Here is a 27500-nt window from a genome sequence, read left to right as displayed (position 1 = left end):
CTGTCTCTCTCTCTCCCTCTCTGTCTGTCTCTGTCTCTCACGCTCTGTGTGTGTGTGTGTGTGTGTGTGTGTGTGTGTGTGTGTGTGTGTGTGTGTGTGTGTGTTGGAGTGTAGAATAGATCACACGAAGGATTTTTCTTCGAAACGTATTGTGTGTCATGAAAGGCACTGAAGAACCCTGGGCCATTACCACATGTACTTGTTGTGAACAGTGTGGGAGTGAGGGGAACGTTGATGAGGAGGGTGTTTTAAATGTTCCTTGCAGACGTGTGTTGCGGGGGCACATGTATGCACGCGACTGTGTGTGTGTGTGTGTGTGTGTGTGTGTGTGTGTGTGTGTGTGTGTGTGTGTGAAATGGAACAGGATGTCCCTGTCTGTGTGTTTTGGTGTGCATTCGTGCATGTGTGTGTGTGTGTGTGTGTGTGTGTGTGCGCGCGCGCGTGCGTGCGTACGTGCGTGCGCGCGCGCGCCCGTGTGTGTGTGTGTGTGTGTGTGTGCGCGCGCGCGCGTTGCGCCTTCAAGTGAGTGCATATGTGTGCGTGCATGCGTGGGGGTGTATGTGGACGTATGTGCACACATCATTTTTTTCGGTAGTTAAGTGTACGCAAGCGTTCGCACACACAAGTGTACCTGTATACAAACCAGCTGACACCCAAAACCAGGACATCCGTGTTGGGATATATAATTATATATAATTATATATATATATATATATTTTTTTTTTAAGTTACGCTCGAAATCACCCGAGCAGAAAATAATTCTTCTTCTCCATCTCACACCTTCCCCATCACCCACACACGTCATTCTTGTGCTCGGTTCTGATTTGTGTTTAAAGCTTTTATATGGTTTGTTTGCCGCACTCTGATTGGCTGGAATATTTCCTGGTGATTTTATATGTATCCTTGACTGATTTAATGGGGTGTGGGCGTCTTCTGCCTTTTGTGTTTGCCAGGGGGATAATTTGGGAGGAAATTGTGGAAGGAGGAGGGTGGGTTTTTTTTGTTTTTTTTAATGAGATAAGCAAATGGACTTAATAGATACACCATTATCGTCATCGTCATCGTCGTCAGCGCCACTGTCATCACTATCATCAACATCGCGTCACTGTCATCATCAGCAGCACTATTAACTCCAAGGCAAGTGATATTTGATAATTGTTTATTTGATATAATTGTTAACAAATTAAAAAAAAAGAAGAGGATTCACTCCAGGGATTAAATTTAAAAGGATTTCTATATAACGACCAAGCAGACATAGCAGCAAAAAGGGGAGCAAAGAATTTTACATGTAGTCAGATATATACTGCCCGTTGTCATACAAATAAATAAGTAATAATAATAGAAAGAGACTTTTATAAGTGCTTCCATTCAACTCCAGAACCTCGTCAATGGACACTTTCCGACTTTGGTCCCATTTACAGACCAATTCTAAGTTTAATTTTCAGACTATTTTCGAATTCATTACGGTTTAAATATTTACTATAAAGTCAAGTGCATGTGCTTCAGCAATGTGACAGTGAAGCATATAATTTTTTGACTGTAATTTGATGAAGCCTTACCTGCACGAAAGTGTTTCATTACAAGTGACTGGGGACGTTCTTGTGTTTGACTTTCTGCATTCGTTACCAGTTGTTTCGCTTGTTAGATTAGCGACTTCTCTTTTTTTCTTTTTATCACAACAAATTTCTCTGTGTGAAATTCGGGCTGCTCTCCCCAGGGAGAGCGCGTCGCTACACTACAGCGCCACCCCCCCCCCCCCCCCCCCCCCCCGCACCCCCCCTTTTTTTTTCCTGCGTGCAGTTTTATTTTTGTTTTTCCTATCGAAGTCCACAGAATTTTGCCGGGAACAACCCTTTTGTTGCCGTGGGTTCTTTTACGTGCGCTAAGTGCATGCTGCACACGGGAGCTCGGTTTATCGTCTCATCCGAATGACTAGCGTCCAGACCACCACTCAAGGTCTAGTGGAGGGGGAGAAAATATCGGCGACTGAGCCGTGATTCGAACCAGTGCGCTCAGATTCTCTCGCTTCCTAGGCGGACGCGTTATCTCTAGGCCATCACTGCACAAAGTCCATTAAGTAAACTTCTGTAATTGTACATACTATTTTGTTTTAAACTTCATCCTTTAGCAACCCGTTTTCCCCCAACTCACCAGTCACCCCGCTCCCCTCCTCTCCTAAACGATAATAATAATAATGGTATTTATATAGCACTGGATCTTGTGCAGAGACAAATCAAAGCGCTTTCGCACCAGTCATTCACACGCATACATAACTCCAAAACTGTAGAAACTAAAGACAAGGAAGGGCAGGCAAGGGAAGCTATTTTGGGAAGAGGTGGGTTTTAAGGCCAGACTTGAAAGAGCTGAGTGTGGAGACTTGGCGAAGCGAAAGAGGAAGTTCATTCCAATCGCAAGGTCCAGAAACAGAGAAAGAACGGCGGCCAACAGTCGAGTGTTTGAATCTGGGTATGCGTAAACAGAGTGGATCCGAAGCCGATCGTAGTGAGCGAGATGGAGTGTAGAGGTGAAGGCAGCCGCAGAGATAGGAAGGGGCAGTTTTGTGAATGCATCTATAACATAGAGTGTTGATCTTGTACTTTATTCGGTGTGAGACAGGGAGCCAGTGGAGATGTCGCAAAAGAGGAGTGATGTGCTCAGATCTTTTCTTTCTGAGGACGAGTCGGGCAGCAGAGTTTTGTATGCGCTGAAGGGACTGAATGGATGAAGCAGGCAGACCAGACAATAGAGAGTTACAGTAGTCAAGGCGAGAGAGAATGAGAGAAACGACAAGTCTAGATGTTGCGTCAGTGGACAGATATTTCCGGACGGCACTGATAACAGTCAGATGTAAAAATTGATACTCCAACAAAATGTCTATGATCACCAGTGTGTGTGACGGGACATCAAACATAATTCACCATCATCATCTTCATCTTTATCATCACCCCAGTGTCTGCGAGTATGCCCCGTGATACCTTATTCACACATTACAATTTACAGTTCAGTTGGTTCAGTGAACAGTATTTTGTGGTTCGTGGTTCACTTATTACCACTTACAGTTCAGTTGGTTCAGTAAACAGTATTTTGTGGTTCGTGGTTCACTTATTACCACTTACAGTTCAGTTGGTTCAGTAAACAGTATTTTGTGGTTCGTGGTTCACTTATTACCACTTACAGTTAAGCTGGTTCAGTAAACAGTATTTTGTGGTTCGTGGTTCACAGATTACCACTTACAGTTCAGTTGGTTTAGTGAACAGTATTTTGTGGTTCGTGGTTTTAGGACAGTCGACATTGGGATGGTTCCCAAAGGCCAACTGGCCCCCAAGGCTGCAGCACTAAGAGCTTGTGCAATCTTGCCTCCTAGTTTGAGTCATAGTCCTTCACAAAAGACTAAGCTGTTAATGACATCACTTTGCAATGGAGAAAATGATAGGTAATGATCATTTGATCTTTGCTCTCTCTCTCTCTCGACATAAACACACGCACGCACGCACGCACGCACGCACGCACACACACACACACACACACACACACACACACACAGACTGGCAGAGAGACCCGCTTACCTGTCAACCCTGCATTGTATGTCGACTGTAGAGAATCGACCGATTAATGCAATTTCCATTTGTTTATTAGCTCCTTTGGCATTTACGTCTTGTCTATTTGTGTTTGTGTCGAGGGTCAAGGCGAAAGAGGCGGGGGGCCGGGGGTGGGGGCGTGGGGGGGGGGGATGAATGAGAAGGGGCGAGATCAGAGAGGGATTAGTTCTTTGTAAATTAAACCTATATCTGTCCCTGTATGATCGCGACTCCCTCACGTGTGTAAACAGCCAATGCATTTGTCACAAAGTAATCGATATCTTATCATTACGTAGAATCAGATGGTGCAAGCAACGATATCAATATTTGTACAGTTGCCCCCCCCCCCCCCCCCCCAACGTTATACTTCACGTGTCTGGCATGCGCTACAAATTGAATTCTTTCGTTTCTTAGAGTATTGTTTTACAATTTTTTTTTATCTCTGATATGTGGCTTGCCCTTCGAGTGTGCTTTGGAGCAGATATAGGAACAAAAAAAAAACCAAACAACAAAAAACAAAACAAAACAAAAACACCCCCCCAAAAAAAAACCCCAACAAAACAACAACAACAAAAAACAACTTTACAGCCTTTGGTTAAAAAAAATATTGTTGAGCGATGTGTGATCACTGCAAAATTCAGTATCCAGCACCTGTGTATTGTTTTATTTTCAGTTTGTTTGATTCAGAGAAGATATAAAAGTTGTTTGGTTTCTCGAGATAAGGAAAGAACAAACTAGATACACCCACTTTGACATTTGAAAATCGCAGAAGGAAAGCCAGCTATCTCACCTGTGTTGAACATGGCACAGCATTTCCAATGAGAAACAGAAGGGGGGAACAAACAAACAAACAAACAAAAAAGCAATTTAGAAAGCAAGACAGAAAGAGAAGAGGCAATGACTTCATCAACGCTCAAACCAGAATCGCAAAAACAACTGCAACAAGGTATTTTTTCTCCTTGATGAATAGTGTGTGGTTCGTCCATCGTGATCGACGAGGACCATCTAGTCATCCTGGGGGGTGGGTGGGTTGGGCTCTGTGGGTGCGCAGATGACTGGTCAGGCCAATCCACGCCCGGAAGGTTCTGACGCAGTGTGGACAGGGGATGGTGGCGGCTGTCGGGGACTTGCTGGCACTGCTTTTCCTGGCCTGTCTGCGTTGCTCTGCTGCAGCGATTCTGTTGGCCTCACAGGATTTGGCGCCTTTGTGGGCAGCTGAACGCCACTTTGGTCTGTCCATTGCATTTAGCACCCATGTGTCGTGGCTGATGTTGAAGGCCTTCAGAGAAGCTTTTAGAGTGTCTTTGAAGCGCTTCGTTTGGCCCCCATGGGAGCGCTGCTGGGCCTGCATCAAGATGGTGTAGATGCTGGGCAAGTTTGCACGAGTGAGCACCTCTGTGTCAGGGATCTTCTCTTGCCACTTTATGCCGAGAAGTTTTCTGAGGCTGGTGGTGTGGAAGTGGTTCAGCTTTTTGGCGTGGCGTTTGTAGACCGTCCATGATTCAGATCCATAGAGCAGTGTGGTGAGAACTATGGCCTTGTATACTTTGAGCTTCGTCTCCACGGTGATGCCTGTCCTGTTCCAAACGTTCTTATGGAGTCTGCCGAAGGCAGCGCTGGCTTTGGCGAGTCTGGCATTCACCTCGTCGTCGATGACAACTGTGCGAGAGAGTGTACTGCCCAGGTGTGTGAACTTATCCACCGCGTTCAGTCGCTGCCGGTTGATGAAGATGCTTGGTTCAACGTAAGGCTTTCCTGAAGCTGGCTGATGCATCACCTCAGTCTTCTTTGTGCTGATTGTGAGGCCAAAGTTGTCACAGGCAGCAGAGAACTTGTCGAAGCTGTGTTGCATGTCAGCTTCGGAGGCAGCGTTGAGAGTGCAGTCATCAGCAAACAGGAAGTCGTTAACGGTGTCTGTCCTCACCTTGGTTTTTGCTTGAAGCCTCCTGAGGTTGGAGAGTGAGCCATCTGTGCGGTACCTGATGCCAGTGCCTACGTCAGCGTCTCTGAAGGTATCTGTCAGCATGGCTGAAAAAGAGACTGAACAGGGTGGGGGCAAGAACACACCCTTGCTTGAATCCGTTGGAGACAGGGAATGGTTCTGAAGTCTCTCCGTTGTCTTGGACTCGGGTCAGCATCCCATCATGTAGTTGCCGTATGATGGTGATGAACTTTCTGGGACATCCGTACTTCGCCATGATTCTCCAAAGGCCATCTCTGCTAACAGTATTGAAGGCCTTGGTCAGATCGACATAGGTGGAGTAAAGGTCAGCGTTCTGTTCCTGACACTTCTCCTGGAGCTGCCTGGCAGCAAACACCATGTCGATAGTCCCGCGTTCTTTCCGAAAGCCACACTGACTCTCTGGTAGGAGACCTTGCTCAAGGTGTGCTATGAGACGGTTGAGTAGCACTCTGGCCAGAGGTTTGCCTGCGACGGAGAGCAGGGATATTCCACGATGGTTGTCACAGGCCTGACGATTTCCTTTGCGCTTGTACAGGTGTATGATGGAAGCGTCTTTGAAGTCCTGTGGAACTGCCTCATGCTGCCAGATGAGCTGAAACAGCTGATGAAGCTTCTCAGTCAGCGCCATACCACCTTCTTTGTAGACCTCAGCTGGAATGGAATCTGAGCCAGGGGCTTTGCCATTGGATAGCAGACGGATAGCTTTCTGGGTCTCCTCCAAAGTTGGAATGGCATCCAACGACTCACTGACTGGCACCTGGGGGAGTCGGTCGATGGCTTCATCATTGATGGTGGAGGGGCGGTTCAGTACGCTGTCAAAGTGTTCAGCCCATCTCTCAAGGATCCCGTCCTTGTCAGACTTCTTTCAGGCCGTTATAGAAGTTCTTCATGTCGTTCCTGTCTGCAAAGCCCTGGATCTCATCAGCTTTGTTGCTCAACCAGGAATCCTGCATCTGCCGCAGCTTCAGCTGGATGGTGCTGCGTGCGCTCTTCAGTATGTCTTTCTTGACTGTGACTTGGGATCTTCAATGTGGGCTCTGTAGGGTTGGTGTTTGTCTTCCAGCAGCTGCTTGATCTCAGTGCAGTTCTCATCAAACCAGTCTTTGTGCTTCCTGGCAGAAGGCCCCAGGCACTCCATGGCAGTGTTGTACACCGTCTCATGCAGTGCGCCCCATGCTGCCTCCACATTCTGGTTGTCCAGCACGGTGGACTCAAGGCGTTCCTCCAGGGTGTCAGCAAAGCTCTGCTTGATGTTGCCTAGCTCCAGCTTGTTGACATTCAGGCGTTTGGTGCTTTCATGCCCTGAGGCCGTCTCTTGGGCTGGATGCGAAGGTTGAGTTTGGAGACGATGAGGCGGTGGTCTGTCCAGCACTCGGCGCCGCACATGGCCCTCGTGACTCGTACGTCCTGCCTGTCGGTCTTTCTGACGATGACATGCCAATGCCCAGAGCGAGGATGCATCCATGACATCCTGTTACGGATAGGGAGGCAGAAGACAGTGTTTGTGATAAGAAGGTCGTGCTCGGCACATGTCTGGAGAAGTAGTTGACCATTGCTGTTACAGTTGCCAACCCCATGCTTCCCAATCACGCCTTCCCAGGAGGTACTGTCACAGCCAACTCTTGCGTTAAAGTCACCAAGAATGATGAGCTTGTCTGCGTTGGGAACAGCGGTGATGACAGCGTTCAGGTCCTCGTAGAACTTGCCCTTGATATCATCTGGGTTGGTCATGGTGGGCTCGTAGGCGCTGACAATGGTGGTAAACTTCTTCCCGTTGCATAAAGGAAGTTTCATCGTCATCAGGCGATCGTTCACTCCTTTCAGGGGGTCAGCCAGCTTGCCAACGAGGGTTGTCTTCATCAGCCAACTCCAGCCTCACGTCTCTCTTCAGGTCCGCGACCACTCCAAAAGAAGGTGTAGCCTGCGCCTCGCTCACAGAGTTCGCCTTTTTCTGCCAGTCTGGTCTCACTTAAGGCAGCGATGTCGATGTTGTACCTGGCTAGTTCACTCGCAATGAGTGCTGTGCGTCTCTGTGGTCTGTCTGAGTAGCCTCTGTCCAGAAGCGTACGCACGTTCCATGTGGCAATGGTCAGTGGGGTGCTCCTTGTTTTCTTCTTTCTTTCCTTTGTGTGTCGACCGCTTGAGTAGGGTCCCCGTCAGCCGCGGTATGCTGACTAGGGTGGTGTGGAGCAGGCAATGTTTAGGGCACCTTTTTTTAGCCCTTTCCTCATGCCATAGCGGTGAGCAGTGCTGTCCTGAAGAGGGCTGCTCAGTCGCTCAGGGTGATGCCGATCTCCACCGCTGCTCCAGTTGGTGAAAAACGACCCTATGGCCTGAGCCGCCTGTGTGCAGGTCCGCGGCTACGACTGCCAGCGTACCCACACCTGTCGCTTCGTCGATTGCCTGTCGCCACAGGGCTTGGGGAAAATGATGGTATGGGGTGAAGGATGACTGATGACTTGCGCAATGACTTTGTTTATAGTGAGGAGGAGTTGCGCACCGTCGACCTCACTCTCTTGTCCGAGACCGTCTGTATCCAGTGGCAAGACGAGGTCAAGACGACTGGAGATGGAAACGGATGCAGTGGATGATCAGGATGTCCTATGTGGCTTATCCTGCCCTCAGCACTCCACAGTGCTCTGCTGCAACCGCCTTCCTCTCCGTTGAACCATGAAGGTTTCTTCCGCAGAGTCCGCCGGATCCAGTCTTCACATGCTTGGGTAGACAAGCCCTAACTCACCGAGGGTTTGAGATCCGTCGGCTACCCTCACCTAGTTTAGCCAGCCTGTCAAAGCCGTTGCACGGGGGTTGGGCGCTGCCGCATGCTAGCAGCTTGTAGGACCCATAGGTGAGAGCTGGGTGCCGGTGGGGACCAATAGAGGACGAACCACTCCCGAAAGAGCGTGACAAGCCCCCCCTCCCACCCCCCCCGCCCCCTCTATAGGTACTACCCCTCCCGTGCACCCCCTAATCCCCTGATGAATAGTATACTGGTTTCAAAGCCGAGGTTTCACACAAATGCGATCGAACCTTTCTTTCTTTCTTACTCTTTTCTTTATTTCCGTTGAAAAAAAAAATCCAGGTTGGTAAATTGTCAAGGGGAATGTGCTCACAATAAAGAGTACACTCATGAATACAGTCCTCACAAGACACACACACACACACACACACACACACACACACACACACACACACACACACACACACCCCTTTCGTTTCATGCAGGAAGTGGTCATGCCATGACCTGTCGTCCTTGCATCTGAAGAAGCAATAATTCTCCTCCTGCATAACCATCTCGTAACAACCGGTTTATCTGAGTGACACAGCCCGGACTTTTCAAACCGGGAAGAGCGCGTCGCCATAGTCCTGCGCCATGTCTACTTCCTGCTTGTAATGCATACCATTTTACATATCATGGATTTTCTTTTCTTCTTTTTAACAGGAACATTTCTCGGACAACTGCGCGACGTCTTTCATCCTCCTCAAGTGCATATTGCACTCGAGGCGAAGGTATATCGAGTTCTTCGAAAGACTATCACCCAAACTTTGATCAGGAAGTGAAGAGAGAGAGAGAGAGAGAGAGAGAGAGAGAGAGAGAGAGATACGGATACGGATACGGATGATTTATTCATCAGGCCATAGCCCCTATGAAGGGGTACACAAACAACATTTGTTACGTCACATTTGTTTGAATAAACACGAGAAAACCAAAATCACATGAAATCACATGAAACACAGATACATTTGCAAAACATATTATGAGGTTGCAATTTCTCTAAATTTAAACGCTTTTTGCAGGAAAATGGACAAATTCCATACATCATTTTGCCTTTTGGACGACATCAATAAGCACAACTTGAATGTACAAGGTTGTCGGAAATATATGGCTGGAATATATCTTTCTCTTAACTCCTTAAGAGCCGAGCAGCTCAAAACAAAATGCACTTCGTCTTCTTTGTCTTCCTGGCATAATGGGCAAATCAAATCATTCACATCAAATTTACTGTATCTGTAACGATGTACAGCCAAACTCGACACACCCAACCTAAATCTTGTGGTTATTATTCTTAGATATTTCTCCATGTTTAACGTCAAATAAGGTTTCATATCATGTAGTCCGCAAAATGTTCTATACATACTAAATCTATTACTGTTTTGAACATGCTCATTCCATGCTTGCCATCTACAATCAATTAAACGTTGACGAAAAATTTTAATGAAATCATTTATGCTACCCACACCTTGACTAAACCACACTTCGCCAAAACCATTTTCACACAGACAAATACGTACATCAGTTACCCAATTTTTCTTTCCTCTAGAATCCAAATCAAACAACATTTTGTAAGTTTTCAACGGTATCCTATTTTCTTCCATTTGTACTAATCTAAGCCAATATCGTATGCACTGAACAGCAGAATTTACAACTATAGGGTATCTATTAGTGTCACCATATACAAGGTCATTAGGGGTGCGCATATCAAGATCCAAAAACTTCTTCAAAGCAAATAGATGCACAGATTCACAATGAAACGCAGCGTTGTTTAAACCCCAGAGAGAGAGAGAGAGAGAGAGAGAGAGAGATAACAATACCTGACGCGCACCTGATTCTTAGGGAGATCCCCGGGGAATCCCCTTTGAAACCCCCTCCACGTGATTTGCTTTTGCATGGGTTGTTGTTTTTGAAAAAATAATCTTCATATATAACTCTTCCTGCTTCTTTTTCTCTCAACAGTGCACCCCTGTCTCTGTCTCTCTCTCACATACTTTCTCTCTGTCTGTCTCATTCTCTCTCTCTCTTTGTGTGTGTGTGTGTGTGTGTGTGTGTGTGTGTGTGTGTGCGCGCCTGTCTGTCAGTCTTTCACCCTTTCACCCACCACACACCCACCCAGAGAGAGAGAGAGAGAGAGATAGAGAGAAGAGAAAGGAGAAGGGAGATAACAATACCTGACGCGCACCTGATTCTTAGCACGTACTGATATCTGCGCTTCCTGGATATTGTTCTGATGTATTAACAATATTCAGTGTCACTTATGAATAGTAAAGATGCTAGTTATTATAACGATAGAAATATTGACGATAATGATGATGATAATTATGAATAACAGTAATCATAATGGTGTTGACATTATTATCTCTCTTTTTTTTTCTTTTTTTTTTTTTTGCTACCCCATCATCTGCGCCATTTCAGTGGCATTACTCCCACGCCACTCATTTCGAATCCCCCATACACGGCCACACCTGGGTTCGTCCGTCACAGTTCCAACGTCGGCAGTTCGCAGGGAACCATCGATGTTAGGTCGCCAGGAGGCCACACACCAGAGGAGACCCTGCACTGCTGCTGAGTAACTTCGGTGGTGTTCAGTGGTGCCTGTTCTGATTCAACGTACTTAGGACACCACCTACTAAGCCCCCTACTTACGACAATAATGGCTTAGTCGCGGAGCCAGACTGAGTGAGCGTCCCTCCCAGAGTGGAGACCGCCACTACTTCCCGCAAACAACAGCCCCCCATGAATCTGCCGACACTGAAGACACTGACAGGACTCACCCCGAGCACAGATGTGGAAGGGTATCGAAACTGAGGTCACCATTAGAGCAGGGCATGAAAGGCCACAGACTTTGAGACTGTTTTGTTTGTATTGATGATGATGGAGGAGGAGGAGGATGACGATGACGATAACGATGTTGCTGTGGAGGTCCATTTTGGTTTGGGACTGCATAACAAGGCTGCACTCTACGCTTCCTGTCATAATGATATCCCGGTGTTAACAAGGCCCGAGAGATACAGACACTTGCAGTGTTGGTCAGGTAATTAGAGCAACACACCCAAAGACGCATCCTTGAAGTGGATGACACTCGACTGTGTGGTCCCAGTCTCCCCATTTAAGCCCACATCACACTCAACTCTTGGTAGGAGCCGGCCACGGGCCGAAAATCCCACCTCCGCTGGGATCCGAACCCGCGTCCTCCCAGCCATCAGTCCGCGACGCTAACCACTTCGCCACGGCGGCTGGTACATTATTATCCTTGATAAAGATAACTGCTTATTATGAAGATAATGATGAAAATAAATTTGGTAGTATAAGATGTCGTCGTCGTCGTAGTAGTAGTACTAGCAACAGCAGGAGGAGCAGTAATAATTGTAATGATAATAGTATTTGTACTAGTAAAAGTAATAATGATAATAAAAGAAGAAGAACAAGAACAAGAACAAACAACAACAACAAGACGAAGGATCATCATCATCATCATCATCATCATCATCATCATCGTTTGAAAGCAAGGTTCGAGGTCACTACAAATGCATTGGAACGAACACCAAACGAAGAGGGCAGGGAGGGAAGGGGCGGAGGTTGAAGGTTATCAGCGGGCGATCAGGCCATCGACCTGTTTTGCATGGTGTGACCATCCTACGTGCGTCTCTCTGGCTCTCTGAAGGTGGTGGGTGGGGGACAGGGTTTGGGATTGGAGGGCGGGGAGGGTGGGGGGGGGGGGGGCGGATAAAATCTCCGGGGAATCCCCTTTGAAGCCCCTTCCACGTGATTTGCTCTTGCATGGGTTGTAGTTTTTGAAAAAAACCCAAAAAAACAATCTTCATATGTAACTCTTCCTGCTTCTTTTTCTCTCGTCAGTGCAACGCTCTCTCTGTGTCTGTCTCTGTCTCTCTCTCTGTCTTTGTCTGTCTGTATGTCTCTCTCACACACTTTCTCTATATCTGTCTCACTCACTCTCTCTCTCTCTCTCTCTCTCTGTGTGTGTGTGTGTGTGTGTGTTTGCCTGTCTGTCTGTCAGTCTCTCACCCACCACAGACACACCCAGAGAGAGAGAGAGAGAGAGAGAGAGAGAGAGAGAGAGAGAGAGGAGACTGGAGAATGTTTAGTCCTGTAAACACTGAAAAAAAATGTTGAGTGCACAAGAGTATACAAACGTTTACTTAAAGACGAGAGGAAGACCTTCAGTAAGAACAAACTGAAAACACTGTTTTCCAACACCAAGAGACTTTGATGAGTTCTGGAAGATAGAAGTTTAATGTTAACCATAAAACACAATGCGAACGAAATATTAGTGCTCAGGAATAACTCGTTCATTTTCAGTTTGTCTTTGAAATTAAAAAAAAAAAAAAAAGAAAAAGATCCTGAATGTACAAACTCCTCCAGAGCAGGAACTCGGTATAAACTACATATACACTGAAGGCCTGCACTGGCATGTTGACTGTGTTTGGGATGGTCAATTCTTCTTGGAGAGGGAATCTTTCTGCAAGAATGTCAACATTGCTTTGAGAGATAGTTTTCAAAATCTATGGAGACATGCTCTAGAGGCGAGTAGTAAATGTTTGTTTTATCGAAATTTCAAAAGTGGATTTGGTAGAGAAAAATATATAAGTCAAATGCCTGATAATTATGTTGTCAGCTTCTTCAGATTTCGAAGTAGTAATCATAAGCTGGAAATAGAAACAGGGAGACACAAAGGCATACCACGAGAGTTACGGTTTTGTAAGGTTTGTAACATGTCTGTGATTGGTGATGAGTTTCATTTTATAATGGAATGTCCCAATTATGATCAGTTACGAAATAGATATGTTCCTAAAAAATATTTGTCTCCAAAATCGGTTTTTAATTTTTGTAATATGCTCAAAGGAGGCAAAAAAAAGTCATTTTAGCTGTAAGTAAGATGATTAGATTTGCAAATGTTGCCTAGTTATACTTTTGGAGTTAAAAGACATTTGTGTTTTCTCAACTTTTATGTGACATTGTTGTGTATTTGGAAATGTTAGTTATGGGCACGAAAAGAGTATTTTGCAGTAATCCTCCATACTCCAATAGGAGTGAAAGGATAATTAAAACTTGAAACTTGAATGAAACAAAGAGTGTAGTCCAGTCACTGAAACAGAAGTAAGCGCCAGGGCCAGACAGTGTTTCAGGAGAAATGTCAAACAAAATCCTCAGAACAGATTATGCCATTTCTACTGCACTGGTTCGTTCGTTCGTTTATTTATTTATAGTCTGTTCATCTAAGGTGATGATATTAGACTGAAAACTTACCTACCTACTGCACTTGTTTGATCGCATATTTGATACTCAGCAGTACACAATTGTGTGGAATTGTGCCGTTATTACACTGCTTCATAAATCTGGAGAGATTGACTAACTTGGCAGTTAATCGAGATGTGTCACTGGTAAGCATCATTGGGAAGGTTTTTGTGAATATATTAAATGATTGCCTTATCAAATGGGCTGAAGACAATGGAAAGTATGCTGAGAAACAAAGTGTTTTCGAATCAGGATATTCTCCTTTTTTATATTGTTTGTTTTATATGCTATGGTTTAAAGATACCTGGCAAAAGTTGGAAAGCTGGTTGAATGCTTTGTCGACTAAAAAGAAAAAGCTTTTGGTACCTTCATCAGGAATGTTCTGTGGAATGTGCTTTGGAAAATAGGCGTTGGTAGTTACAAGTTAGGGATGCCGCAAATCATGTACTTCAGTGTGGGATCTTGTGTCAGAGGTGAAAATCTGACTTATTTCTTCGAATATCCTTCAGGAATAAGGCAAGGTTGTGTGCTGTCCCCTATTATTATTTTCGTTTTTGATTTATGAACGGACACTAGAAATAGATCAGACTGGAGACTAGTGTACAGTTAACACCTGACAGAGTTCAAGTATTATTTTATTATTTGGGAACAGTGTTCTTGTTTCGTATTCCCCTGTTGGTCTGCAAAAACAGATTGATATCCTCAAACAATTTGCAGATAACTTTGAAATGGAGGTACGTCTAGAGAAAACGAAGACTATTATGTTCAGAAGGGGAGATTTTTTTATGCAGTTGAAATTTGCAACATAGAAACGCAAACAGTAAAAAAAAAATCTAGGTCTACACTTCACAACGAAATTGTCGTTGACATAATAAATGCTGTTGAAGAACTCGATACAAAAACTAAGATCAGGATGAGTCAGCTAGGTCAACTTAGATGCCTTTGGCAGTCAGGAGACAGTCCCAGAGAAGTATTCTTTAAGACATTTGATACCCAGGTTGTTTCTGTCTTATTGAACGTCGCCGAAAATAATATGGGGTTATCAGCATCATGGCGATTTTGAAAATCCACATGTTTGCATCCCAGTGATTTCTGAATTGTAAGTATATTGACCACAAACAGTATGGTACTGGAAGACGTTGGCCTATATACTATGTACGCTACAGCAGCTGAATGATGCATTCAGTTTGGGCTTAAGAGTGAGTAACATGCCAGGAGGTAGACTGCCCACAAAAGCATGTAAAACATCGAACTAGCTTCAAGACAGAATAATAGTGATAAATTACACGTCCGGCGTCTGAAGAGGGCTTTTTATCGATGTCACCAGGCCACAAAAATAGCTTCCCCAGACATCCCTCGCTGGGCAAGTGTGTGTGTGTGTGTCCGATGCATGGCTTGTTACGTATGTGTACTCACAATATTTATTTATGCGTCATTTGAAGTTTTTGTTTTTGTTTATGTCGTAGTCCTTATGTTATTGGTCAGATTGTACCGATAACGAATCGTAAGTAATCGCCCCGCTCAATAAAATGAATGTCACTCTTTATTTAATAAAAGTCTCTCTGTCTGTCATACTGTCTGTCTGTCTGTCTGTCTCTCCATCTGTCTTTCTATCTATCTTTCTATATCTGTCTGTCTATCTATCTATCTATCTATCTATCTATCTATCTATCTATCTATATGTGTGTGTCTAAGTGTCTGTGTGTGTATGTGTGTGTGTGTGTGTGTGTGTGTGTGTGTGAGAGAGAGAGAGAGAGAGAGGTGAGGGCATGCAGACAGAAAATTGTGTGTGTGTGTGTGTGTGTGTGTGTGTGCACGCGCGCGCGCGCGTGCTAAATGACAGTGTTACCCCTTAAATTATGATGCAAACTAACTATTAAGGCCAAAGATATTGGATAACGTTAAAGAAAAGAGAAGAAGAAGAAGAAAACAAAACAAAACAAAATAGATAAGGACGCCAACACATACAAGATATAATTCACTGTGTACCACTTCAATCCCATTTATTCCCCCAGCCCCCATACCTGATCACACACACAGAAATGTATTTATGGGGTCGTTTGTTATATATATATATATATATATATATATATATATATATATATATATATATATATAGAGAGAGAGAGAGAGAGAGAGAGAGAGAGAGAGAGAGAGAGTTGCGTGGTGATGGTGCGGGAGAGTGAGAGAGGTGGAGATGGGTTGGTGGGAAGAAGTGTGGGGTAGGATGTCGGTGTTTATGTTTACAGTATATATATATATATATATATATATATATGTGTGTGTGTGTGTGTGTGTGTGTGTGTGTGTGTGTGTTGTACGGTTTTGTATTATACTGTACTTCAGTCACAGCTGATTCCTCTGTGCAAAATGGAGCTGTAGTGCCACTATAGCAAAGGTTCATAATTTTGTTTGTGTGTTTGTTTGTTTGTTGGTGTTTTTTTTATCCGCACAGAAATTTGCCGGTGTAACGTTTCAAATCGCCCCCCACTTCTGTAAGGTCCCCCCCGGGGACGTATGGGTGTCCTAAATCGTCTCCCGTGGGACTTGATTTCCTAAACTGTCCAGTGTCCTAAAAAGTCCCCTGGCGTATATTTTGATTGCAGATTGCGTTGTTCTGTGAAGTTCGTGAATTTGACGTACGTTTTAACAGGTTTTTGACGGCTAACTTTCTACTGCTAGCCACTATCGACCCATTCAGATTGTGTTGCTTTTGTGACGGTTACGCAGTATTATGACTTCTTGGTAGGATTTGATCCATTATAACTAACCATTACTGATCCTGACACATAAATCTGTGTGGAAAAAAACAACAACAACTGAAAGTAGTAACACGACAATGACGACATATATTTAGCGAGTGAAACACACACACACACACACACACACACACACACACACACACACACACAAACGCACGCACGCACGCACGCCCCCTCCCCCCTCCACACACTCTGCACCCCCGCCCACATACACACATGACTCGCGCGCGCGCGCTCTTTAAGTTCAGCAGAATTACATGATGTAAGTTAAATGAATGACAACTTGATTAACCTTTGTTTTCTTTAAAAAAAAAAGAGAGAAAAAGATCTTTGGTGTTGGTTTTTATAAAAAGAGAGAAAAAGATCTTTGGTGTTGGTTTTTATGACGTTACTGGCGATATGAAAATAGCAAACAAGCCAGTATCAGTATCAGTAGCTCAAGGAGGCGTCACTGCGTTCGAACAAATCAATATACGCTACACCACATCTGCCAAGCAGATGCCTGACCAGCAGCGTAACCCAACGCGCTTAGTCAGGCCTTGAGAAAAAAAAAAAGAAAGAAAAATAAGCCAGCATTGACACAATAACACAATAAAAAAAGGGTCTCATCTGTCTTTGATAATCATAAAGAGAGTCTCAGATTTAAATCCACTTTGAAGTTCAAGGAGGCGCTAGGCACCAAGGTGTACATATTTACCCATTTACTGTACATTAATTTTACTGGGTGAAAAATAGTGGTCTCTAAAACATATCACTAGTGTTCCTTTTTTTCCTTTTTAAACTGTCTGCTTGTGTGTGTGTGTGTGTGTGTGTGTGTGTGTGTGTGTGTGTGTGTGTGTGTGTGTTAAATACAAATACATCTCTCGCTCTCTCTCTTTCTCTCTCTTTCTCGCTCGCTCGTTCTCTCATTCTGTCATTGTGTGTGTGTGTGTGTGTGTGTGTGTGTGTGTGTGTGTGTGTGTGTGTGTGTGTATGTGCGTGTGTGTGTGTGTGTGTGTGTGTGTGTGTGTGTGTGTATGTGCGTGCGTGTGTGTGTGTGTGTGTGTGTGTGTGTGTGACCGTATCCCACATTTGTTTGTTCTCACAGCTCCCTGACCGTATCCCACATCTGTGTCTTCTCACAGCTCCGTGAACGTATCCTACATCTGTGTGTTCTCACATCTCCCTGACCGTATCCCACATCTGTGTCTTCTTACAGTTTCGTGACCGTATCCTACAGCTGTGTGTTCTTACAGCTCCCTGACCGTATCCCACATTTGTTTGTTCTCACTGCTCCCTGTCTGTATCCCACATCTGTGTGTTCTCACAGCTCCCTGACCGTATCCCACATCTGTGTGTTCTCACAGCTCCCTGACCGTATCCCACATTTGTTTGTTCTCACAGCTCCCTGACCGTATCCCACATCTGTGTGTTCTCACAGCTCCCTGACCGTATCCCACATCTGTGTGTTCTCACATCCCCGTGACCGTATCCTACATCTATGCGTTCTCACAGCTCCCTGACCGTATCCCCCATTTGTTTGTTCTCACAGCTCCCTGACCGTATCCCACATTTGTTTGTTCTCACATCCCCGTGACCGTATCCTATATCTATGCGTTCTCACAGCTCCCTGACCGTATCTCACATTTGTTTGTTCTCACAGCTCCCTGACCGTATCCCACATCTGTGTGTTCTCACAGCTCCCTGACCGTATCCCACATTTGTTTGTTCTCACATCCCCGTGACCGTATCCTACATCTATGCGTTCTCACAGCTCCCTGACCGTATCCCACATCTGTGTGTTCTCACAGATCCCTGACCGTATCCCACATTTCTGTGCTTTTACAGCTGCTTGACCATGTCCCATAGTTGTGTCTTCTTACAGCTCTGACCGTATCCCACAGCTGTGTCTTCTTATAGCACTGACCGTATCCCTCTGCTGTGTGTTTTTACAGCTCTGACCGTATCCCACAGCTGTGTGTTTTTACAGCTCTGACCGTATCCCCCTGCTGTGTCTTCTTACAGCTCTGACCGTATCCCACAGCTGCGTCTTCTTACAGCTCTGACCGTATCCCACAGCTGTGTGTTCTTACAGCTCTGACCGTATCCCACAGCTGTGTGTTCTTACAGCTCTGACCGTATCCCACAGCTGTGTGTTCTTACAGCTCTGACCGTATCCCACTGCTGTGTCTTCTTACAGCTCTTGACCGTATCCCACAGCTGTGTGTTTTTACAGCTCTGACCGTATCCCACTGCTGTGTCTTCTTACAGCTCTGACCGTATCCCACATCTGTGTGTTTTACAGCTCTGACCGTATCCCACTGCTGTGTCTTCTTACAGCTCTGACCGTATCCCACATCTGTGTGTTCTTACAGCTCTGACCGTATCCCACAGCTGTGTCTTCTTACAGCTCTGACCGTATCCCACTGCTGTGTCTTCTTACAGCTCTGACCGTATCGCACAGTTCTGTATCTTCTTACAGCTCTGACCGTATCCCACAGCTGTGTCTTCTTATAGCACTGACCGTATCCCACAGCTGTGTGTTCTTACAGCTCTGACCGTATCCCACATCTGTGTGTTCTCACAGCTCCCTGACCGTATCCCACTGCTGTGTGTTTTACAGCTCTGACCGTATCCCATAGCTTGTGTTTTTACAGCTCTGACCGAATCCCACAGATGTGTGTTCTTACAGCTCTGTGATCGTATTCCACAAATCTATGTTCTTCTAGCTCTGTGACCGCCTCACATAGATATGTGTTCTTGCAGCCTGTGGCCGTATCCCTTAGCTCTGTGTTCTTAAAGTACTCAAGAGATTAGCGATTTACTACAAACCAGGAGACAAGGTGTCCAAATATTTCAGCCGCAGGTGAGAATGGAATTTGGAAATTTCTGTTTGGGAGCCCGATATGAGGTGAAGTGCTTGGTTGCTGTGGAGCAACTGGCTTGGCTAACCTCTTCGTTGCGAAGCACTGACTAAACTCAAAATGATATTGATGATGATTTTTCACGCTTATTCAAACGCCGCCCCCGCATGTTTCGTATGCACTTCAGGGTGATAAAAAAGTAGATCAGGACGGGCGACGAAGGTGTGTGTTGACACTATCATTAAGATGTATTTGTTCAAAGCATTGTGATATCAGTTTATAACTTTTTTTTTTTTTTACACCAACAAAATTTCGTAATCTATTAGTAATAGATGAAAAAAAAAAAGTAAAGTATGTCAAGTGCGACTGAGTCAACAACGATTCCAAGAGAGTTTTAGCCACAGGGGGTTATCATAAAGGTAATCTTTAATACATTTGATATGACGTTAGCGTCGACTCTGCACCCGCCTTAATAACATACACCAGGAGCTCAGCAGGTGTGGGTGGCTCCGTGGTTAGGGTCAAGACAGATGACTGACAGGTTGTGCGTTCGATCCCTGTGAGAAATTCATGAGCTCCATAGTGGACTTTTTCGTCTTTCTTTAAAAAAAAAAAAAATTATTATTTGTGTGTGTGTTTGGGGGGTGGGAGTGGGTGGGGTGGTCAGTGTGTGTGTGTGTGTGTGTGTGTGTGTGTGTGTGTGTGTCGGTCAGTCTTTATGTCTGTGTGTATGTGTCTGTGAATGTGTGTGTGTGTGTGTGTGTGTGTGTGTGTGTGTGTGTGTGTGTGTGTGTTGTTGTTGTTGTTGTTGTTGTTGTCTTCAGTTTAACGTCTTTCCACTTGAAGTGATATCAGACGAAAAAAACAAAACAAAACAAAAACAAAACAAAACAAAAAAAACCGTGGGGGTGGGGCTGTGTGTGTGTGTGTGTGTGTGTGTGTGTGTGTGTGTGTTTGTGAATGTGTGTGTGTGTGTGTGTGTGTGTGTGTGTGTGTCTGTCGGTCAGTCTTTATGTCTGTGTGTATGTGTTTGTGTGTCTGTGTGTGTGTTTGTGAATGTCTGTGTGTGTGTGTGTGTGTGTGTGTGTGTGCGCGCGCGCGCGTGCGTGTGTGCGTGCGCGCGCGCGTGTTTATGAATCGAGCGATTTCTACAGTCGGGTGTGCCACGGTCTCAAATTGTTCCACACAGTCTTGTTTTCATCCAAGTGAACGCCGTTTAAGAAAATTATTTATGTATTTATTTATCTATCTATTATTATTATTATTGTTGTTTATTCTTATTCTTATCATCATCATCATCATCATCGTCATTATTTTTTATTTATTTTTTTATCAAGAGTATTGCTCAGGTCTCCTCACCTTCACCGCAAGTGTCCGTATCTCTCGGACTGGCTGACGTCAGGCTATATAGGTCAGAGGAAGAAAAGCATAGCCGACAGTGGTGCCATCGATACAGAGACTAGATGACAGCGCCTGTGTGAGAGAACACTGAACACTGAAATGTTTAATGTCGTTAGCTGGAAAGCTCTAGTGACATAGTAGGTACAAATCAGATTGAAATGGTGCACAACAGGTAAAATGGAACAGAAAGGAATGGGAGAGAGAGAGAGAGAGAGAGGGGTTACTAACAAATGCTTTACAGATGGTAAAATGATGGTAAAAAGTTGAAAGCTTCTTTACACTGTTTCCTCTCTCTCTCTCTCTCTCTCTCTCTCTCTCTCTCTCTCTCTCTCTCTCTCTCTCTCACACACACACACACACACACACACACACACACACAACCGTTTGTGACAATGTGACATGAGTCTCAGGTGGAAATACGTAATATAACAACTGGCACAGGGGGAGAGAGAGAGGCAAGATAATGAAAGAAATCATTAAATAAGATTTTTTTAAAAAGCACAGCGAGAGGAGGAAAGAAAGAGAGAGGAAGACGGATTCTGTGTGTGTGTGTGTGTGTGTGTGTGTGTGTGTGTGTGTGTGTCTGTCTGTCTGTCTGTCTGTCTCTCTGTGAGCGTGTGTATAGTGGGTGGGTGGGTGGAGGGTGCATATGATCCATTTTGTTGATTAGTATTCTCGTAAATTTCCCGAGCAGCTTAAAACCTGATTACGATCACTGATCTCCTTTTCTGCCTCTTATGTCTTTCTCTCTCTGTCTCTGTGTCTGTCTGTCTGTCTATCTGTCTCCCTCCCTCTCTCTCTCATTTTTTCATGATTTCATTTTCTCTCTTATGTCTTCGTCTTTGGTTATTTATTTCTTCTGTCTTTGTCTCTGTCACATCTTTCTTTTTTTCTGTTTCTGTCGCCCTCCACTGTCCCCTTTCTCTTTCTGTCAGTCTTCGTCCTGTCTGTCTGCCTGTCTGTCTTTCTTTCTTTAGTATGTCTCCGCCTCTATCTGTCTATCTGTATCTGTCTGCCTCATTTTTTTTTATCACCTTTTTTCCGCGCTTTCTTTCTTTCCGAAAAATGCCTACTGGAACACGCAGACAAAAGTGCAAAATTATCAGAAGATACGAAATTTGAATTATGAAAGAGGGAGAGGGAGGGGAAGACGCGAGAGAGAAAGAGAGAGAGAGAGAGAGAGAGAGAGAGAGAGAGAGAGAAGGAAGAGACTTGCAAAAAGTTATGACACGACACAGAAGCCCTTCACCAGAAGTAGCCATCGAGGGCCAGACACCACTGATCGAGATAGCACTTAACACACGTGTTCCGCTTGGGATCAGACCCTTGACGACAGAGTACACTTGTGTATCACAGCGCAGTCACTCCATGTTTTGCGACAGGACGCCCCCCATCCCTCCGCCCCCCCCCGTCCTCCGCCCCCCGGCGCCCCACACCCCCTCCTTTCGAACCAGTAGTAGTAAAACTCCACCGGACAACGAAAGAGCACTTTTTTTTTTAATTTGTATTTGTATTTCTTTTCATCACAACAGATTTCTCTGTGTGAAATTTGGGCTGCTCTCCCCAGGGAGAGCGCGTCGCCATACTACAGCGCCACCCATTTTTTTTGTATTTTTTCCTGTGTGCAGTTTTGTTTGTTTTTCCTATCGAAGTGGCTTTTTCTACAGAAGTTTGTCAGGAACAACCCTTTTGTTGCCGTGGGTTCTTTTACGTGCGCTAAGTGCATGCTGCACACGGGACCTCGGTTTATCGTCTCATCCGAATTACTAGCGTCCAGACCACCACTCAAGGTCTAGTGGAGGGGGAGAAAATTTCGGGGGCTGTGCCGTGATTCGAACCAGCGCGCTCAGATTCTCTCGCTTCCTAGGCGGACGCGTTACCTCTAGGCCATCACTCCACATTACTTCTGTAATTAATGCAGCGAGCGCGCGCGTATTTTGGTTTGTTTGCATTGGTCTACTATATCACGTTGATTGGAGGCGTTGGAGCAGTTGGGGGTTCCCAGGGTTTTTTTAATGAAAAAAAAAATTATCGAATTTATGGTCGAAGTCGGGAGAGGAAGAGTCTCCGGCTGCGTGTTTTATGAACGACAATGATTGTGGTTAATTTAAAAAAGAATAAGTCGTGTATGACTTATAGAGTCAAGGGGGGGGGGGGGTGGGGGGGGGAAGGATAACTAGTTATCCAGTTTTTCCTGTCTGTCTGTCTGTCGTCTGTCTCTTTCTTTCTCTCTCCCTCTCTCTGTTCCCTCTCTCTATCGGCCTGTCTTTCTCTCTCTGTCTGTCCTGCATACTCTCTCTTTCTACCCCGCTTTATCTTTCTCTGTTCCCTTTCTCTGTGTATCGGCCCGTCTTTCTCTCTCTGTCTTTCGCGCAGATTGTCTGATTCTTCCCACTTTCTCTCTCTGTGTTCCCTCTATGCATCGGTCTGTCTTTCTCTCTGTCTTTTCCGCACATTCTGTCTTTCTTTCAACTTTCTTTCTCTGTTCCATTTCTCTGTGTATCGGCATGTCTTTCTCTCTGTTTCTTATGGACATTCTCTCTTTCTTCCCACTGTCTCTCTTTCCCTGTGCATCGGCCTGTCTTTCTTTCTAAGTCTCTCCCGCACATTCTCTCTTTCTTTGTTCCCTCTCTCTTTGTATCGGTCTGTCTGTCTCTCCTGCACATTCTCTCTTTGTTCCCTCTCTCTTTGTATCGGTCTGTCTGTCTCTCCCGCACATTCTCTCTTTGTTCCCTCTCTCTTTGTATCGGTCTGTCTGCCTCTCCCGCACATTCTCTCTTTCTTTGTTCCCTCTCTCTTTGTATCGGTCTGTCTGTCTCTCCTGCACATTCTCTGATTCTTCCCACTTTACATCTTTCTCTGATCCATTTCTGTATGTATCGGCCTGTCTCTCTGTCTCTGTCTCTCCTGCACATTCACTGATTCTTCTCACTTTCTCTCTCTCTCTGTGTTCCCTTTCTCTGTTTATCGGCTTGTCTTTCTCTCTGTCTTTCTCGTACATTCTCTCTTTCTTCCCATTTTTCTATCTCTCTCTGTTCCCTTTCTCTATGTCTCTGTCTTTCTGTCTCCTGTGCCTTCTCTTTCTCCCCTCTGTCTCTGTAACCTTCCTCTGTGTCTCTGTCCTTCTCTCTCTCAGTCTCCTGTGCCTTCTCTTTCTCCCCTCTGTCTCCGTAACCTTCCTCTATGTCCTTCTCTCTCAGTCTCCTGTGCATTCTCTTTCTCCCCTCTGTCTCTGTAACCTTCCTCTGTGTCTCTGTCCTTCTCTCTCTCTGTCTCCTGTGCCTTCTCTTTCTCCCCTCTGTCTCTGTAACCTTCCTCTGTGTCTCTGTCCTTCTCTCTCTCTGTCTCCTGTGCATTCTCTTTCTCCCCTCTGTCTCTGTAACCTTCCTCTATGTCTCTGTCCTTCTCTCTCAGTCTCCTGTGCCTTCTCTTTCTCCCCTCTGTCTCTGTAACCTTCCTCTGTGTCTCTGTCCTTCTCTCTCAGTCTCCTGTGCCTTCTCTTTCTCCCCTCTGTCTCTGTAACCTTCCTCTGTGTCTCTGTCCTTCTCTCTCTGTCTCCTGTGCCTTCTCTTTCTCCCCTCTGTCTCTGTAACCTTCCTCTATGTCTCTGTCCTTCTCTCCCAGTCTTCTGTGCATTCTCTTTCTCCCGTCTGTCTCTGTAACCTTCCTGTGTGTCTCTGTCCTTCTCTGTCTTAGTCTCCAGTGCATTCTCTTTCTCCCGTCTGTCTCTGTAACCTTCCTCTGTCTTTGTCCTTCTCTCTCAGTCTCCTGTGCCTTCTCTTTCTCCCCTCTGTCTGTAACCTTCCTCTGTGTCTCTGTCCTTCTCTCTCTCTGTCTCCTGTGCCTTCTCTTTCTCCCCTCTGTCTCTGTAACCTTCCTCTGTGTCTCTGTCCTTCTCTCTCTCAGTCTCCAGTGCCTTCTCTTTCTCCCCTCTGTCTCTGTAACCTTCCTCTGTGTCTCTGTCCTTCTCTCTCTATCTCTCCTGCACATTCTCTCTTTTCATCCCACTTTTTCTCTCTCTGTCTGTTCCCTTTTCTCTGTGTATCAGCCTGTCTGTCTCATTGTCTTCCACGTCTCTACTGTCTTTTAGCCTTCTTTCGGTTTCTCTGTACCCTTCCATTGTGTCTCTGTCTTTCTGTCTTTCCTGTTCCATGTATCTTCTGCCCCCTCTCTCCTTCTCTCCCCCCCCCCTCTCCCTTTGTATGTACCCTTCCGTTATGTTTTCGGCCTATATTCTGCTGATGTTCAGTGAAACAGTTGTTATCCTTGCATGCTATGTTACTATGTTTTTTTCTTTGATTAAAAAAAAGAAAGTATAATGATAATTAAATATCATGTCAAAAATTACACACGAACACACGACAGTAATGTTGAATATTTTAGATGGTTTTAATTAGCAGAATGCCATTTCTTGATGAACATTATTGTCATTAACAACAAAAAGACAACAAAAAACAAACAACCAAAAGTAGAAAAAAAAACACACGTAGGCACATACACACACACACACACGCACACACACACACACACACACACACACACACTAGATTTAAAAAAAAAAAACCCACACCAAATGTTGAAAGCAAAACACCCACTCGACCGGCGCGCTTTTGGATAATAACATACACGCATGTGGTGTGGTTTTTGTCCATCCCAGGTCCCGCTTTTGGTTTATCCAAAGTTTATTCTTTTGGGTTTGCCTTTCGGATTATTCGCTGGTGGGCAGCCTCAAGCACTCGCCGAACTTCTCTGGGAAACGTAGCTTTCGGGTCACTGCCGCATTCCTATCCGGCGTGCGGGCGTGCGTATGTGTGTGTGTGTGTGTGTACCCAGCACTCCAAGATAAATGTAGGATATTATAAGGGATTCCCCACCAAACACTCCATGTCCACTGCCATCACGATAAAGAGGACGCCAACATCCTGGATGCGTCAGGAAAACATTGAAAGGGACAGCGAAAAGCCTACAAAGGCACTGATGATGAAGACGAGAGAGAGAGAGAGAGAGAGAGAGAGATATATATATCGGCCTTGGCCCACAATACAAGGACAGCGATATCAATGGGGCGGGAGCGGGGAAGGGGTGTCGTTGACACCATGGTTAAGTTGCAATTCGCAGCGATAGGGAGACAGAGAGAGAGAGAGAGAGAGAGATCCTGTTTGCATAGAAAGTGATAATAGTACCTGAGTCCAAACTTGACCAGTGCATTCGATGTCATCTTGGTCAACATCCTGGTTGTGACAAGAGGGTCAACAGTCACACACGAGGTCCTGGTTGTGATAGTAAGTGGACGACACTGCATAGTCTTTACACGCTCACTTTGATCTGAGTTCCTTGACCATGCGTTGGAGAAAAAAAAAGCAAAAAAAAAGCGTGGGGATTACTACGAACACCTTTCTGAACTGTTCGATCATAAGTTGGACGCATTGTTTCGATCGGATCCTGTTATAACCTGTCATGCGATAAATTTCAAACGCAGAGGGTAGAGTGTCACCACCATCCTGATTCGACTATTGGCGCTTGCAGGACCGAGCGGACCTTGCCATGACGAATCATGTCCCGTTTGCTTTCTGGTCTCTTTGATGGTATGGCCACTCTCAGTGGCGTCTTAAGAGTTCAACTAACTCTTTTTTTTTTCTTTAAAAAAAAAAAAATCCGTTTTCAGTTTTTATTTTACCTTCTTAAGGAGGCGTCCGGACAAATCAATATACGCTACACGTCTGCTTGGCAGATGCCTGACCAGCAGCATGACTGTAGGCGCTTAGACAGACCTTGAGTGCATGCATATGTGATATATTTGTGTCCCTAACAGAGTGGCTTTCTTGTACATCATTTTGCCAGAGGACAACACTTCTGTTGCCGTGGGTTATTTTTCAGTGCGCCAGGTGCGTGCTGCATGCACGATCTCGATCTGTCGTCTCATCCGAATGACTAGACGCTCAGTTTGATTTCCCAGTCAAACTTTGGAGAAAGGGCGCAACCGGGATTCGAACCAAGACCCTCACGAACACTGTATTGACAGATAATCGCCCTGACCATTCTGCCCACCTTCCTTTGTCCCGTTTCGATTACTGGCCACACATTCACCCTCTCTCTCAAACACACACACACACACACACACACACACACACACACAACCGCGCGCGCGCGTGTACGCCCCTCTCTCACCCCCATCCACACCCACACACACACATACACAGACACACACATACACCCACGTGCACGCATGCACTAATGAAACGTACCTCCGTCATAGACCTTTGAATTTTTATATTAGAGAAAGGCCGTTGTTTGGGGTTGGTGGGGATGGGAAGACAGCATGCATGGTCTATGTAGTATTATCATTATCATCGCCAGCAGCAAACATCAGCAAATGCTCAATGAGCCGAAACAAAACAATGAAAGGAGTATTTTCAAGACATCAAAGAATATCGAGAGAGTGCGTACATCTTTTCTTTTATTCCAATTGACATGAATCAATGTTGTCGTACTTTGTTTCACAGGTGGGTGACTCAGGTGGTTGTTTCTGTCTCTGTCCCGCTCCCCAGCCCCTCCTCTCTCTCTCTCTCTCTCTCTCTCTCTCTCTCTCTCTCTCTCTCTCTCTCTCTCTCTCTCTCTCTCTCTCTTCTGGTAATTCATTTTGAAAAAGAACTTTGGAAGGATCTGTTTTACCTGTCTGACCGTAGGTTTTGCTCATTATTGTTCATAATTTATTATTACTCCTCTTCATATGCGGCTGATACCTAAAAGTATATGACGAATCTTGTAGCTGTCCCTCCCTCTTTCTTTCTATCTTTCTATCTCACCCGCACCCCCACCCCTCTTGGAAAGCGTCAGCACATCCGGATTCAATATTTTTCTCCTTTTTTTTATTTTTTTTACTTTCTTTCTTTCTTTCTTTTTTTTTTTAAACATGCGTAC

The 27500-nt window shown here is 45.1% G+C and overlaps 1 protein-coding gene across 1 annotated transcript in view; it reads left to right on the top strand.

Moving 5' to 3' along the window:
* Positions 1-27500, top strand: part of LOC143290422 (dual oxidase 2-like) — a 131671-nt gene that overhangs the window by 42580 nt on the left and 61591 nt on the right. The gene's annotated exons all lie outside the window — the stretch shown is intronic.

The sequence above is a fragment of the Babylonia areolata genome, chromosome 15 (genome assembly GCF_041734735.1).
Source record: "Babylonia areolata isolate BAREFJ2019XMU chromosome 15, ASM4173473v1, whole genome shotgun sequence".
NCBI classification, from domain to species: Eukaryota; Metazoa; Mollusca; class Gastropoda; order Neogastropoda; family Buccinidae; genus Babylonia; species Babylonia areolata.
This window is presented reverse-complemented; position numbering and strand designations above follow the sequence as displayed.